Source organism: Rutidosis leptorrhynchoides, chromosome 3 (assembly GCF_046630445.1).
Source record: "Rutidosis leptorrhynchoides isolate AG116_Rl617_1_P2 chromosome 3, CSIRO_AGI_Rlap_v1, whole genome shotgun sequence".
In the NCBI taxonomy this organism is placed as follows: Eukaryota; Viridiplantae; Streptophyta; class Magnoliopsida; order Asterales; family Asteraceae; genus Rutidosis; species Rutidosis leptorrhynchoides.
This window is the reverse complement of record NC_092335.1, coordinates 10,740,684-10,754,122: the sequence shown is the minus strand read 5'-3', so window position 1 is coordinate 10,754,122 and position 13,439 is coordinate 10,740,684.

Below are 13,439 nucleotides of genomic sequence, written 5' to 3'. Positions count from 1 at the left end.
AGGTGAGATGCTCCCACAAGACTTTTATGGCTGGTCGACCCCAAGAATTCAGTGGTACTGAAGGACCAATAGGGCTTACACGTTGGTTCGAGAAGATCGAATCTATTTTCAGGGTCAGTCGAGTCCGTGAAGAGGACAAAGTTAGTTTCGCTAGTTGCACTCTCAAGGATAGTGCCTTGACATGGTGGAACAATCTGGTTAGTAGTTTGGGAAGCGATGTAGCTTATGGTTTGGCCTGGAATGATTTTAAGGAAAGATTGATCACCCGCTATAGACCTCGGGGTGAGCTTAAGAAGCTAGAGGTTGAGCTCAAGAATTTGAAAATGCATGGCACCGAGTTAGATGCCTATGAACGAAGGTTTTTCGAGTTAACTTTGCTGTGTCCTAGGGTTTATGCGGATGAGGACCGCAAAATTGAGGCTTACATTGATGGTTTGTCCGAGAAGATTGAACACGGGGTTGAGTCTAGTGAACCCCAGACTATTGAGGCGGCTATGTCTATGGCCCACAAACTTAATGACAAGGTGTTGAGAAGAAGCAAGACTACAGTTGCTGAAACTAGTGAGGAGGTTGTCAAGAAGGCTGATAATGGGAAACGAAAGTGGGATAACAACCGAAATCAAAACCAAAATCAGCAGAAGAAACAGGATACCTCAGGTGCTAACAACAGAAATCAGCGTGTGTGTCCTCGTTGCTATAAAGCTCATGATGGTTACTGCACAGTTACTTGTAAGAGGTGCTCCAAGCAAGGGCACATTGCTAAAGATTGTACAGTGCTTTTGTCGGGTTTTGCTACTCCCGCGGCTGGTGGTAATAATAATAATGTTGGTAATAGAGGTGGTAACGGTAATGGTAATGGGAAATCTAATAATGGAGGTAATCAAAGGGTTTGTTATAAGTGTGGGAAGCCGGGGCATTTTCGAGATGCTTGTCCCAACAAGAAGACTGCTGAAACTGCATGCGGCCGATCGTTCAACATTAATACTAAGGATGCGGAGGAAGATCCTAAGCTTGTTACTGGTACGTTCTCAGTCAACGATTTATCAGTTTATGTACTATTTGATTCAGGGGCTGATTTAAGTTTCGTGTCGAGTAAATTAAGTCCGAGAATCAAAACGCCGTTAACTCCCTTAGACAATACTTATGTTGTTGAAGTAGCTAATGGTAAAGAACTTACTGCTAAGACTGTACATCGTAAATGCAACATTAATCTGGGTGGTATGGATTTTGAGATAGACTTGATACCGATTGAACTTGGTAGTTTTGATATTGTTATTGGTATGGATTGGTTATCTGCGAACCGTGCCGAGATCGTGTGTTATGATAAGGCTATTCGTATTACTGATGTGATTGGAGAGCCACTGATGGTCTTTGGAGATAAGAAATGCACACAGTTAAATCTTATTAGCTGTATGAAAGTTCGTAAACATCTCCGTAAAGACTGTCATGCTATTCTTGCTCATGTTGTTGATCCTAGTAAGGAAGTGAAGAATGCTGATGACGTTCACATTGTTAGGGATTTTCCCGAGGTATTTCCCGATGACTTACCTGGCCTTCCGCCGCAACGCGCGGTAGAATTTCAAATTGATCTTGTTCCCGGCACTGCTCCTGTAGCACGTGCTCCTTATCGTCTTGCGCCTTCCGAACTTCAAGAATTGTCGAGTCAACTCCGTGAGTTGTTAGACAAAGGTTTTATTCATCCTAGTTCATCCCCTTGGGGAGCTCCCATTCTGTTTGTTAAGAAGAAGGATGGTTCTTTCCGTTTATGCATTGATTATCGTGAACTGAATAAGCTCACTATTAAAAATTGTTATCCTCTACCGAGAATTGATGATCTGTTCGATCAGCTTCAGGGTTCTTCTGTTTATTCAAAAATTGATCTTCGTTCTGGCTATCATCAGTTGCGTGTTAAAGAATCTGATGTTTCAAAAACTGCTTTTCGCACCCGTTACGGTCACTTTGAATTTCTTGTTATGCCGTTCGAATTGACAAATGCACCTGCTATGTTCATGGACCTCATGAACTGTGTGTGTAGACCCTATCTGGACAAGTTCATTATTGTTTTCATCGACGACATCCTTATCTATTCTAAGAGTGATGAAGAGCACGAAGAACACTTGAGGTTAGTGCTTGATTTGTTAAAGAAAGAAGAATTGTACGCTAAGTTCTCTAAGTGTGCTTTTTGGTTAAGAGAAGTTCAGTTCCTTGGTCATATTGTTAGTAAACAGGGAATACAAGTTGATCCTGCTAAAATTGAGGCGATTGAAAAGTGGGAAACCCCGAAAACTCCTACTCAGATTCGTCAGTTCTTAGGGTTGGCAGGTTACTATCGAAGGTTCATTCAGGATTTCTCTCGTATTGCCAAACCTCTGACTGCTTTAACGCATAAGGGGAAGAAGTATGAGTGGAAGGATGAACAAGAGGATGCTTTTCAGATTTTGAAGAAGAAGTTGACTACCGCTCCGATTTTGTCACTACCGGAGGGTAATGACGATTTTGTTGTTTATTGTGATGCATCACGACAAGGCTATGGTTGCGTTTTGATGCAACGAAAGAAGGTTATTGCGTATGCGTCACGACAGTTGAAGATTCACGAACAGAACTATAGAACTCATGATTTAGAGTTGGGGGCTGTTGTTTTTGTGCTTAAAATTTGGAGACACTATCTTTATGGTGTTAAGAGTACTGTGTACACCGATCACAAGAGTCTTCAACATATCCTCGATCAGAAACAGTTGAACATGAGACAACGAAGATGGATTGAGACGTTGAATGATTATAATTGTGACCTTTTGTATCACCCGGGTAAGGCTAATGTTGTGGCTGATGCATTGAGTCGTAAAGAAAGGACTGAACCTCGCAGGGTTAGGGCCTTGAATATGACAGTTAGATCAAACCTCGTTAGGCAGATTCTTGAGGCATAACAAGAAGCCTTAAAGGAGGAGAATTTCGTGAAGGAGAATGTAGAAAAGGTAGCTAAGAAGTTTGAAGTACGAGATGATGGTACTAGGTATTTTGCGGGACGTCTATGGGTTCCAAAATTTGGAGGTCTTCGACAACTTGTTTTGGATGAGGCTCATAAGTCTAGATACTCTATTCATCCTGGTTCAGGAAAGATGTATCAGGATCTTAAGGAGCTGTATTGGTGGCATAATTTGAAAGGTGATGTAGCTAAGTATGTGACTAAGTGTTTGACCTGTGCTAAGGTCAAAGCTGAACATCAAAAACTGTCTGGACTTTTGGTGCAACCAGAAATTCCCGAGTGGAAGTGGGAAGGTATCACTAAGGATTTTATTACTAAGTTACCAAGAGTTTCGGGTGGCTATGATGCGATTTGGGTGATTGTAGATCAACTCACTAAGTCGGCTCACTTTTTGCAGATTAGGGAAACGGATTCGATGGAGAAACTCACCCGTTTGTATTTGAAAGAGATTGTTTCTAGGCATGGTGTCCCCGTGTCCATTATTTTCGACCGAGACAGTCGATTTGTGTCGAGGTTTTGGCGATCTTTACAGGAAGCCTTGGGTACTAGGTTGGATATGAGCACCGCTTATCATCCTCAAACGGATGGTCAAAGTGAAAGGACCATTCAGACATTAGAAGATATGTTGCGAGCGTGCGTCATCGATTTTGGAAATGGGTGGGATAAATATTTGCCGCTAGCTGAGTTTTCTTATAACAACAGTTACCACGCAAGTATTAAAGCCGCACCGTTTGAAGCTTTGTACGGTAGGAAATGTAGGTCTCCTATTTGTTGGAATGAGGTTGGGGATGCTCAACTTACAGGTCCAGAGATTATTCACGAGACTACTGAGAAGATTGTACAAATTAAAGAAAGGTTGAGAACTGCTAGAAGTCGGCAAAAGAGTTATGCCGATAAGGGAAGGAAAGACGTTGAATTTCAAGTTGGAGATCGTGTTATGTTAAAGGTTTCGACTTGGAAGGGCGTAATCCGTTTTGGTAAAAATGGAAAGTTAAGTCCTCGTTTCGTGGGACCTTTTGAGATCATTGAAAGAGTTGGACCGGTGGCTTATCGTTTGAAATTCCCACAAGAACTCAGTGCTGTTCACGATGTTTTCCATATTTCGAATTTAAAGAAGTGCTTGGCTGAATTTGATCAGACTATTCCTTTGGAGAAACTTCAAGTTGATAAGCAATTGCATTTTATTGAGGAGCCTGTTGAAATCATGGACCGAGAGGTTAAGACTCTTAAACAGAGCAGAATTCCTATTGTTCGGGTCAGATGGAACGCTAGACGCGGTCCCGAGTTCACTTGGGAGAGTGAAGACCAGATGAAGCAGAAGTACCCGCATTTGTTTCCAGATGCTGAGTCAACCCCTGCACCTGCTTAAATTTCGGGACGAAATTTCCGTAACGGGAAGGTACTGTCACGACCCTACTTTTTCCGTTATCCTTTTCGGTTAATTATTTAACGACCGTTAACTGTTAGTGTGCCACGTCATTTCTATGACCTATATTATTATTTTTTGTAATAATATATATATATTAAATTTATAAGTTTCTACGTCTCGCGGATTTCCATCCGGCGAATCTTTTTGGTTTTCAAACCAACGGTCGAGTTTTTAGGACATTTAAATCCTAAATATTTTAAATATGATATTTTAAGATCATATTATTATATAGTGTATTTATATTTATTTTTCGTCGCGCGTTTGTTATCTTTCCGAATTTTTAATCGCGTAAGTGCGTTTTCGCGTTTCGGGACTCGTTCGGGCTTTCGGGCCATCAGGAATTAAACATTTAAGTGAGATGGGCCAAGTGGGGCCCACCCCACCCCTCATTCGGCCGAAACTCCAAGGGGAGGGAGTAATACTCCCTTGATTTTTATTTTTGGTTCATTATTTCAATTCCAATATTTATCAAAACCTAATCTTCTATTTTTGCTCTCCTCTCCCTCTCCCCTCTCCTTTGGCCGTCGCCTAGCTCACCACCATCATCATCATTCTTCAACAAAAAGCTTGCTTGGATCATCAATTAATTAACACCAACGCGTTCCTCTCTTCGTTCTCTACGCGATAACATCAATCGTTTCTCGATTAGGGTATAAACCCTAACCCTAGAATTTTCAATTTTTCATTTATTTTCTGTATTTTGATGATTATTTAGTAGTATGATGTTTGTGGATTATTGTAATGATGTTTGTATGCATAGATGTACTCATAATTGCATGTTTTCGATTTATAAAATTCTGGACAGCAGCTATTTCGTGTATTCTGGGTTTGTGACTGATATAAAAGTTAAAATAAACTATCTAGATGATTTCCTCTCATCAATACATTAATTTTAGACTCCGAATTCATGTCGTTTCGATTTCCGGAGCCCTAGTTATGATCAAATTACTATTTTGTTAAAATTGAATTGTAATATTGACATGAACCAGGTTTGGTCCGACTTTGTGACCATCCTTGGTGTCTTTAAGGTGTGTTAGTATGTTAGGACTGATGGTGGGACGAACTTTCATGTTCGGGTCACCTAAATCCGAGCCACGGTTCACCCGTTATGACTAAAACACGGTTTTGAGAAAATTGAAGGTCCAAGTGGTGTCATGGCTGATTACCATGACTTGTGGACTGTTCTTGGTGTGTTCTTGAGTGCACCATTGTGTCGGGTGGTTTGAATAGGCGGAGATGCATATAAGGCTCGCCTGAAATCGACACCCGGGGCTCAAGATACGACCCGAGGAACTTTTGAATTAAAACTTATGATTAATTCTAAAACTTATGATAAAAATAATAAATTTCATTATTAATTAATTACTTATGATAAAAGAAGTAATTATTATTATTTAAGACTTATGATATAAATATTTATTATATCATTTAATTATTATTTATGATTTAATTAACATTTTAATTTAACTTACGATTAATAATACTTTTATTATTATTGGAAAATACTTATGATAAGTATTAAATTTATTTTATGAGAATATTATTATAAGACTTATAATAAAGATTAAATAATTATTTAATTATTATAATACTTAATTATTATTTAATTATGATTTAATTATTAAATACTTATGATTTAATAATTATAATTAGAAACTTATGATATGGTTAATAATTCATTATTAATTAATAATACTTATGATATGATTTAAAAATTTATTATTAATTAATAATACTTATATTATGATTAATATTTAATTAATTAATTATATACTTATGATATATTAATTATATCACTTCAACTTATATTAACTTTAATAATTCATTTTATTTAATTAAACTTATGTTATGACTTAATTATACACTTCTAACTTTAATAAATATTATAACTTATGTTATTATTATAATTTACACTTTTCAAATTAATGTTGACCATGTTTGACCAAGGTTGACTTTTGAGTTGACTTTCGGTTGACTTTGACTTTCAGTTGACTTTTGTTGACTTTCTAAATAAGGAAACTTTCCTAACTTAAAAACTTTCTAGAAATAGAACTTTCTAAATTTGGAAACTTTCCAAAAATAGAAACTTTCCAAAAATAGAAACTTTCCAAAAATAGAAACTTTTCAAAAATAGAAACTTTCCAAAAATGAAAACCTGCTAAAAATAGAAACTTTCTATAAATAGAAAGTATGTGTCCGTACGCTGTTCCAGTCAAACCGATGCTTTCCGAGTATTGTTCTATGTCTACTTGCAACATGTACAATAGCTATCATACTAAGACTTGACCTAAGTTAGTTATTTATATCGACCTGCTTTATTTATAGGTCGTCGTTGTGATCGTTCCTGATCACTTTACTCTATTTGCTGTTCGCTTGTTTGTGTGGTTTCTTCAGTTGCTTTTAAGGTGAGTTATAGTACCGTTTTTACATACTTTTCAAAGTATATTTTTGGGATGTGATGACATGCATTTTTATTTACGTTTAGACACAAGTAACAGTTAAATTTAATTATTCATTGTGAGTTGGACAAAAATATTCCCTAGTCTGATAACTGTAATCATTGATTTCTACCGGTGAACGCGAATCCTACGGATAGATCTATCGGGTTTGACAACCCCATTTCGAGCTAGTCGCGCTAGCAATTTATAATCGGAATGTTTAGTACTTCGTAATTTGTTGTAGATACACTGTCCAAGTGTATATTTTTATTGTGTTTGGCAAGGGTAAATAAAGGGTTAAGTGGTTACCAGGTGGCTCATTGGTAATGGAATAATGTTTAATGTTTTCTAACATTTTTAAATCTTGTGGTCTAAAGTTTACTTATTATTTAAACCTATAATTCACTCAACCTTTGTGTTGACAGTTTACTTGCATGTTTTCACAGGTACTTGAGTTTTGTGATGCTTCCGCTGTGTTTAGAGGAGTCTGCATGCATTTGGGCAGATTTTATGAAACAATTTATGAAACTTAAGCTTGCATTCTATTTTTGGATAATTTAAACTTGTGGGTTTGTTGGCAAGGTTTTGTGTCAACTTTTGGTTTATTACTATGGTTGGTTGTTTTGAAACTACATATTTTGGTTTATTTCCTTTTTGGGAAACATTTGAAATAAAAGAATGCAACTTTGTTTATTTAATTCATTTAAGTCCGATCAAGCTGTGGGACCAACTGACGGATCCGTTAAGTGTTTTGACGGGGTCGTCACACTTACCAAGGTCCTTTAATTCAAATTTGCTAGATAACTGTTGTACAAACACATCAAGAGCATGTGAATCCGAACTAGTCACGACTATGTCATCTATATAAACGATGAGATACATATGGGCTAACCCCGAGCTGTTCCGGAAAAGAGAAGCATCAGATACAAATTGAGTAAAACCGCAACATTGTAAGAACGAAGTTAGTTAAGTGTACCACACCCTTGGTGCCTATTTAAGTCCATAGATAGCCTTTTGAGTTTACACACATGTTGAAACCGTGCATAAGCAAAACCAGGAGGTTGTGGAATGTAAACTTATTCATGTAAGGTACCATTAAGAAACACATAATATCAAGTTGTCTAAGCGACCAACTATTAGTGACAACAAGTGCAAGAAGCGTCCGAGTTGGTGTCGGTTTGACAACGGGGCTAAAAGTCTTACTGTAGTCAGTGCCAAGACATTGTTGAATGGCAACAAGCGGGCACGATATCCGTCAGTGGTGCCATCTGAATGATATTTGATACGAAAGACCCACTTGCACTTAATTAGATTATGAGATGTACCAGGGGGAACCAAGTCCCACGTTCCAAGGTTATGTAAGGAATGAAGTTTAACTTCCATTGCAGCTTTCCAGAGAGGATCAGTGAGAGCCTGCTTGACCAAGAACGCGATCTGTAATGTCTTCGGATGGGACAATGCTACCAAGTAATGTCAGGTGATCCATGCAGGCCTTTATGGCATGCATATACGCAGTTATAGACTGAGTACCCTTGTTGATTTGTCTAAACCGTGCCTTGAGTTGTATCATATGATCACGAGACGAGCTTGCATGGGTGCTTACTAAGGTGACCCAAAATTTTTTTAGTCATGGTGGTTAAAGAATAACGGGACAATATGATAATCAAGGGTGCCAATGAGGGCACCAAACAAGAGTCAATCTTAAAGAGTCCAGGTTAAGTAGGCTAGATTGGGATTTGTTGAAGATGCTTCAGTTGTGGTGGATGTGTTCGCACAGTTGCAGGTGGTGCATGAAAGGTTCCTGTTAGATATTTAAACAAATAGTATCCATCTAGTGTAGCTTCAATTTGAAGTTTCTAGAAGGTGTAATTGATAGATGTAAGTTTGATAATATTCGCGAGATTAATGATGTTGATGATTGAGGTTTATGGATCCATATAGTTTAGGATTGTATGCAATGACATGAAGATGATATGATTGTGATCGAAGAAGCTGTTGATGGCAGGTCGAAATAGCATAGAAATAATAAGGTAAAACTCATATATTATCGAATGGTATATGGTACAATATATCGGAGATATATATAACAAACTATCCACAAGGTAGGAGCTAATTAGGAAACAAATACAAGAAATATACAAAGGAGATACGATTAATCTTTATCCTTAATATAAAGAACAACTAATTATGATTTTTTTATGTTTAATTATAATAAATCGTTTTATAACCACGATGGATCACTTGCATCTACACATAAGTCACTTTTGAGTGTCTAAAATGTTAGATAGTACTATACATGGTATGTAAAGAGACAATCTGGATTGACTTCACAAAATCTTAACAGTAATAAGACAAGAACAATATACAAATTTAATATACACATTCTGTTACTAATAAAATTTGAATATACAAATATTCAAGAACATTATTTTAAGTAAAAAGATAACAAAATTTGTATATTAGAGTGTTTGAATATTTTTGTATGTTTGGTTATGAAAGCAAACCCGAAGTAGAACCGAAATTCATAATTCAACTGTTTTTTAGATAAAATTAAAAGAGTACAACCCTTTGCTTTGGCGGAAAATACCAAATCAATATTTTGACGTAAAAATCAATTGGGGCAACCTTTCAGGAGACGGGTATGGTAACTACACCGTTTGGGTTGACGCACTACCCTCGCGAGACGGGTATGGTAAATAATAAATAAGTAAAAATGATTGTTAGATAACCGATTAATCATTGATGATGTCTTGAACGCATGATCTGTAACATCCCAGGTAAACGATCCCCGTAGCATGATATTGTTCGCTTTGCCCGTAGGCGCACGGATTTTCTTGGCAACCACACACGACGAGCACTTTCCCAGGAGGTCACCCATCCTGATAGTGCTCTCGCCTGAGCATGCTTAACTGCAGAGTTCTCATGAGATCTGCTACCCTTGTGGTCCCAAAACGCGTCATGCTAGGAAAGGTCTCCACACCCTTATAAGGCATGCTTCGTTCCCCTCTCCAACCGATGTGGGGCGGATGTAACACGGATGTTACAATCCTCCACCCTAATGGGACACAGCGTCCTCGCTGTGCACGTTTGGTCCGGGGCCTGGCTCTGATACCATCTGTAACATCCCAGGTAAACGTTCCCCGTAGCATGATATTATCCGCTTTGTCCGTAGGCGCACGAATTTTTCTTGGCAACCACACACGACGAGCACTTTCCCAGGAGGTCACCCATCCTGGTAGTGCTCTCGCCTGAGCACGCTTAACTGCAGAGTTCTCATGAGATCTGCTGCGCTTGTGGTCCCAAAACGCGTCATGCTAGGAAAGGTCTCAACACCCTTATAAGGCATGTTTCGTTCCCCTCTCCAACCGATGCGGGACGGATGTAACATGGATGTTACATGATCATTTCATTAACATATAAATCAAAGATTAGGTATTACTATAAAACACAAGACCAATGCAATCTTGTTCTAGTTTAGTGCAGTTTTGTCAATGTTCAAAAAGTTCAAGAGTCAAATGTGTAAATTTCTATACTTGTAGGGGATTAAAGTGAACATAATCTGTTATATCCGTTATCAGAATTTGGGAGTATATAGCTATCTACCGTGATGGTGTACGGTTGATTCAGTTTTTCCATTTCCTAATTCATTCAATTTCCTTTGTAATTGTGTAATCAAGTTCATCAATAAGGTTTGGCTACAATTTCTTTTTCATTTTTTCTTTGCGTTAATCTTTAATTATAACGAATCTTCTTATTTATTCTCTGATTTTTGAGTTCGTTGAATTAAGCTCAAGTGATACTCTAAATTATGTAATTGACGATTTCGTGTAACTTAAGACACGGTAGATTCGAAATACTTCAATTTAAAATATATCACAATTCAAAGTACATATTCATATGCGAAATGATATACAATATTGAACTTTAAACATCAATTGTACTCGTTTCATTGACTAAAAATATGGTCATTTTTTTTTTTTGAAAGACAATTTTATTAGACTTAACAATACAATGTACACTGAATGGGTTGCATAGAAAAGTAGAAGCAGACCCCTATTACACGAAATAGACTACACATCCACAACAAACTCGAAAATGAAGCTAAACACACTAGGATGCTAAGATAGTAACCTAATATGACTAGCCACATTTAGTCATTCACAAAAGAGTGTGGATCATGTAACCAATTATGCAAATCGATGTTCTTCCATTTGCACCTCTTCGTGATCCATTCATAACTTGTGACGTGGATTTCGTTTAGTGCTATCGGAGAGTTCCAGCATTTTTTTTTTTTTTGAAAACTTGTTGGTTACGGTTCTTTCAAAATAGGTAGCCACATGTCCATATTACCGCTTGTCAAATCTTTGCACCTATGACCGACATGTTATTTGTTGAACTTTCTCCAATGGTTCCCCGATACTCGAGCTAGCCGCACCATTTAGCCCCCACCGATCAAATACTTTTGGCCATACATCGAAGGCACACCTACAAAAGAGAAAGGAATGATCGACCGTATCAATGTCATCATCATAGACCGAACATCGGGTTCTAATTGGACCTCATGGCTCCTAAAGCCGTTGTAATTTGTTTCTTTTTCCATTCTTAGCATCTTGCTAGGGAGCGTGTTTTAATATATATACTTCCGGTCGTTAAAAAAAAACTCTTGTTGCTCTGGTCCATAACGGTTACGTAGACAGATACAAGTCTGACAGTATCTTGTTTTCACGAATCTTAAAAGATATATTTTGACAAAAAAACATTTAATTTTGGGGATTTAAGAAAAATGGCAGCCACAAGGAAAAAAAAAAGTGTATCCAAATTGTGGATTGTATTGGGTCCAGTGAAAGCTTTGCTCACAATCTCTTGTCTGCCTTTGGATTGTTGATTCCCATTTGAAGAGAGGGTAAACTTCGTTTCATATTGCATCAGATATATTAAGTGGACCCATCGAGTTACGATTTATTCGATTTGATCCTTTTGGTTTTAAAACTTTTGGGAGAAAAAAAAAATTGAACTGAAGACCAAATATATATGTCAAAAGCAAACCTAAAATCGAATGTAAATTCAGTTTTCGGTTAAAATTGAAAAACCAACAAAGTTGAAATTTTGCCAAAACACCTTCAACATGCGAAAGCTACAAGTTATGCAAAATTGTATAATACAAACTACATATTATAATTATATTATAATTATAATTATAATTATAATTATATTATTATGTTATAATTATAATAATTATATTCAATAGAAAATGCATTTTTACTGTTCACACGATTATTAAATTATAAAAGGGTATTTTCGTCATTTTACAGCAACATCTCAGGGGTAGTTTAGTCTCACTTCTTGAGATATTTAAGTCCCACCAACCTTCACCCTTTCCATTCTAGCTTCTTCTGGAAACCCTCGAGCGATTATCTCCCTTATAGCCCTATTAGTGTTTCTCTCTTCTGCCACCGGTTGCAATCGTCACCACCGCTCGCGTACCTTCAACCACCATCGTGACACTATCGCTGAAACCATGTTTTGTTTTCTATGGTTCGTATTTAGGGATTTTTTTGCTTCTTCATTGGTATCCAATTCGTGCTACAGGCTCAGGTGGGTTTTTTTTTTCATCTGTAGTTTCACTATGTAGATTTATTATATAGATACTTTTAGTTCCTCTTATATATATATATATATATATATATATTTGAAGCTCCGTTTTTGTTGTTGTTGTTCGATGAATTATCAACGGTAGTGGCTTAATATCGTATGTAAATCGTTTGGTTTAGATTATTGTGTTGATGGTTTTTCTTTCTTTTGTAGGATTGCTTGGGTTGGTTCTTTCGTGCAAGCATCTTGGATATTTAAAGCTTTCAATATTGTGCAGTAAGATTTTTCTTAGTTGTTTTTATATATGGTTATGTTTATTCTTATACTGTAGTTAGCTATGTTTTATTATTAGAATCTTTACTTTATTTGCTTTAAGCAGAAGCATAGTAGAAGAAATGTTAAAAACAGTGGCTGTCAAAACAATGGTTTATTTCTTTTTATATATTGTTAGATAACTAAGAATATTTGCTCTTAAAGCCCATCCGTACTTAAATTAATGTCAAATTGCAGATTTCTTAAAAGATCTAAACGGATAAGAAATCGTGTACTCATTCTTACCTTTTCTTTATTTTCAGGGATAGCTTTCTAGGAAGTCCAGATAATGCAATTAATTATTTTGCCAGTACCTCCTGTGCTCCTAATCATGTTGCTTTGAATGGTATATTAATGTGTATATACTTTGTCATTTCGTCGTTATTATTTTTTATCGTTACATTTCATATATAGTTGTCATTTGTTTGTTAATAATTGCAGTGGTTACATCCCAATATAAAACTGAATTGCCGATCAAATATGTCGACCACCTACTGACCATGAATCTGGGGTGTTGAATTGTGAAGCTATGGTTTGTTTAACGTTCTTCAAATATGTATGTGTGTTGTATATTAGGCCTCCATTCATAATGATGGTTCAACTCATATACTTACCTGCAAGAAAAACGCCACCTGCACAACTTCATATGATGGCGACACACTAGGTAATTCCACATTTACTAAAT